This window comes from Elaeis guineensis, chromosome 12 (genome assembly GCF_000442705.2).
Source record: "Elaeis guineensis isolate ETL-2024a chromosome 12, EG11, whole genome shotgun sequence".
Lineage (NCBI taxonomy): Eukaryota > Viridiplantae > Streptophyta > Magnoliopsida > Arecales > Arecaceae > Elaeis > Elaeis guineensis.
This window is the reverse complement of record NC_026004.2, coordinates 90530548-90535033: the sequence shown is the minus strand read 5'-3', so window position 1 is coordinate 90535033 and position 4486 is coordinate 90530548.

Sequence of the window (4486 nt, the reverse complement as noted above, 5' to 3'; positions counted from 1 at the left end):
CTCTTTGATGCCTAAGAACCAGCAAGTAAAGTCATAAAAAATTCTTTCCAAAGGTGCTTGAACTAGGGGCTTTATGTAGGAGGATATGGGGCATCCAACCCTTGGACACCCCTCTCCTAAAAACTTGGCGACAAGAAGAAGGGGGGGGCACTATTTTTCTCACAGGATCACAAAGGGGGCACAGCATCTTCTTTGGGCGTGGGTTCTCATGGTAAAAGGAGAGGAGGCATAGGAAAATTAATAGTATATGGGGTTTACGAGTTGGTTAAATCCTATTCCAAATAGGACTCATGATTCTTGGTCCAACTCTAACTAATTCTTGGATCCAATCCTAACCAATTTAGGATCTAATTATAACAAACTAACAATTAGGTCTTAGCCTAATTAAAAAACTAATTAGGCCCTAATCCTATTAGGAAGTTAGTTAGATTAAAACCCCATCTGTGACAAGTAATTTTTATTCTATAGGGCTTGATCCAATCAAACCTATTATTCAATAGAATTTGATCCAATCAAATTTAAATCAAATTAAATTGAATTTTTTTTAATTAAATCTGATTTGCATCTCTAAGATCAATTAGAACAAATCTTGTTATCCATTAGGGCTAGATCCAAGCAATCCAAAGCAAACCTAATTGAATCCAATTCAATTAGATTTGATCCAATCTTCATTGCTCAATCAAATTGAGCCAATTAACAATTAAATTATTAATTAATTATTTTTTTAATTTATCAATAATTAGTAAATAATTTATTGCAATCTTTGTATAGGATTAATTATCAATCATATTGATAATTAAATCCTTCAATGATTCATGATCGTCGATCAACCGTTTGATCAAACAGGTTCTTCTATATGTGTGATTCCATAGGTTCGAACCTAAACTGATAGTACAAGAATAATTTCTGTACTAATTAATATAACTATCTAGCAATGAGATTCAACATCCGGATAGATCAAATATATATCCAGAATACTTAAAAATCTATATGGATATAGTTACCATATAATTCATCCCTTTAACTCTCGATGCTCAAGGATGACTTAGGGTTAAACTGTCAATCCTTGATAAGTGGTCCATATTATGTCTCAACCTCAAAAATTCTGTGACTTCTCACTAGGACTACTCTGGTCAGAGTTTTGCTGACTTGAAATACAATGATGCATCATCTCTAATATTACTTGGAACGGTCAATCTCATCTTGACTCGTACTCAGACTTTACAAATACTTGACTGTATCTAAAAATTTTTTATCATTGAATTAAAAATTCAGATAGTCCAACACCAAAGCACAGTGAGTTACTTGCAAGTCAATGAGGTAGTCTCAGGTTAGAGAGACACTTATACCCATATCCCATCAGAGCAACCGTGACAGTAGAGTGCTCCGGAGTTGGTCACACTCAGTGAAATGTACTCCTATATTTCATCCGTATGCCATACTCATATCACCACACGTCTTGGTTAAGAGGACAACCAACTAATATGGCATGTAACGACCTACACTCGATACGATTATCATTTTTGTAATAATTATATCATTTGGTCATAATCAGGATTTAAGAACTACATGATAAATCTTCTTTTATCATTTTAGAAGTAGCCCTAAGGACTTCATCATAACACATGAGTTCTATTTGGAAAGATGTATTCCTTTTGATGAATCTGTCAGATAACATTTATCAATTTATAATTCATATACATACATGGAGCATAATCATTTACAACCTAGATGATTAGCTTTAGGACATATTTTTCAACAGAACTATCTTTACAGCCGCACTTCATTTAGCATCGCTCACCACCCAGATGAGCCTATCGTGCTCTTCGGTCAGCTTGCACCTCTATGCAAAGTGTTTCTTGTGAGTTTGCTCGGAGCATGCCCTCAAATAGTTTATTTCTACTGAAGCCTTCTCATATTCCTTCTTCATTTTTGGAAGTTTCTATCTTGCTTCGGTTGCCTCCTTTTTAGCCTTCCGAATCTCTCTTTTGAGGGCTTCAACCTGAAGTCAAATTGGTAGGGTTGCCATTATAGGTGAGTGTTCGGCATTGTATTTACATCAGTCAAACTGAGATAAACATATCATAATAACCATAAGTCAAAGAATGAGATAAAAATTACTTTTTTCATTAATATAAAAGTGTTCATTACATCAACAAAAAAAAAGAAAAGGTACAAAATTTAAGTATTTACAACCTCAGCCTGAGGATCGATGGAGGAACTAGGGTTAGTTTTGACAAGCTTCGATGGAGAGGAAGCTTCGGCAGTGGCAGATGTTGGCACATCTCTAGATGCTGGACCAGACCTTGGATGTTCTCCAACTATAGTAAGGTCAGTGGCCGGATCTCCCATAACTCCTCCTTCTTCCTCTTCATCCAGAAAGGTCAGGTCCAGGTCCAAGAAGCATGCTGCTATCTTTTTGTGGTAGTCATCTTGTCCGACACCATAAGTTTCCTAGATGAAGTCAATCTTCTCCTTAAAAAACTCCTCTGATGCCCAGAAAGCCCCACTACCAGACACCTAGCCTTAGCGATCTGGCCTTCAGCCTTCTTCTTGACCTCTATAGCCTTGGACTGGGCTACCCATCGCCTCTTCTTCTCAGAGGCTAGGTTGGTCTTGACCTTTGCCTTGGTAGCTTTGGCCTTGTTTAGTGCCTCTTTTAGACATTTGGCTTCAATCTCAGCCAACTCAATTTTCGATCGAGCCTCGGCCTCCATAGCTTCCACCTTCTTTTGCACCTCAGTGGTCTCTGACTTGGTAATCCTCAACAAATTAATAAAGATGATGATATGATGGCCCAGCTTTACCTAAGAAAAGAAAGAGTCAACTATCAAAAAAAAAAGAGAAAAGAAGAAAGAAAAGAAAAGAAAAAGGACTCAACCGAATGAAGGTGGTCACGGCCTCCCTCTATCGTCTTCCGATGCTCTGCTGCTCGATGTTGCCCAGATCAACATCAAGTACATCCCCTTGATCATGTGGCGAGCAATCTTCTAATCCTCAAAGGTGGCATCCATGGGAAATGAGGATGGGCCCTCCCTCCATCCGACAGATATTTTGGTGGATTGTTCAGCTCGAACAAATGCCCCCTTGGCATGAGGGGTGGGCAGTGCTGCAGGCTTCGAGGGGTGAGATTGGATTAGGGGAGCTGATATGACTCCTATCTAGGCAAAAAAAGATGAAGGAAGCATCTCTCTTTGATCGACTTTGGAGGGCCTTTGCTTCTTCTTGGTCCCTACGGCGGCTGATGAGGATGCCTTCCTCTTCTTCTGCACATTCTTCCTCCTTAGCACTTCAAGCTCTTCAAGCCTCATATTTGCAACAAGCTAGAATAGGTCAGAAAGAAAAGAGTGGGAGAGAGAAGATAAGGTGAACATCAAAAGGCTGCTAAACTAACATCTGAAGTCAATCAGGCTGAGACCAGCATGGAAGAGAGTCTGCTCCGACAGCAGTTCCTATAAAAAAGAATCTTATACTTTCATAAAATTTTAGAGTATTTTGTGTCCTCTCCCCTTATGTTCAGGATTTGAAAATAGAATTCCTTGGCCGACCCCAGCAAGAAAATCTTAGACTCTCAATGGAAGAGTTCGAAACGAACAAAAATTACCCTTCCATGCATGAACTGAAGAAGGGCCCCCCTTTATCAAAGCAGAGACCCCTTGTGTAGGAGAGATATACCATCAATTTCTGGTATGCCTCTTGATAGTGTAGAAAGATCGGATGAGAAAAATGGATGGTTCAACCCCGATCAAGATACAAAGGGTGATGAAGCCAACTATGAAATGAAAAAAGTTTGGGACAACTAAACAAAGGAAAATGTTGAAAAAGCCAAAGTGTTCTATGATAAAAGAATGAATGGGTATTTTGAATCTGACTGGAAATGCTTCTTCATACAGATTGATTCTACTAAGAGGAGGATCACCGATCCTACCACTTGATCTCGAAAGTTCCAACTCAAATGAAGTTGGAACCCCAAATTAGGCCCGAAACAGACTCAGATCTTCTGAGTCCAAAATGGAACCAATGGTGTTAGGTGCAAAGGGTGGATCAACATCATGCCCGACATCCAAAACCTCTAGATTTTCTCCTGAAGGAGAATACCCAGAGGACCAATCTTCACTGGAACTATGGAAGCAAGCCATTAAAAAATGGAAAATGACTAGAAGAAGAAAAAATAAGAGAAAATAAGAAATTAAGGAAATAGAAGAAAACAAAGAAAGGAGATGGAGGGGAATCAGCAGAAGGAGAGGAGGACTGACCTACATGAAGTATAGGAGCGATCGACTGAAGAAAGTCACCCCAAAAAATCATTGGTAACCCAAGGAGACAGGGAGAAGTAGTTGGAGAGGTGGTTTCTCAAAGAGAAAGCTAGAAACCTGGTCAGAGGGAGAAAGAGAAAATTTAGAAGTGTAAGGGAGGATAGAATGAAAATGCGGTCTCTTTTTATAGGCACATAAAGATTGGTACAGTCTAGATATCGAATCTCCTT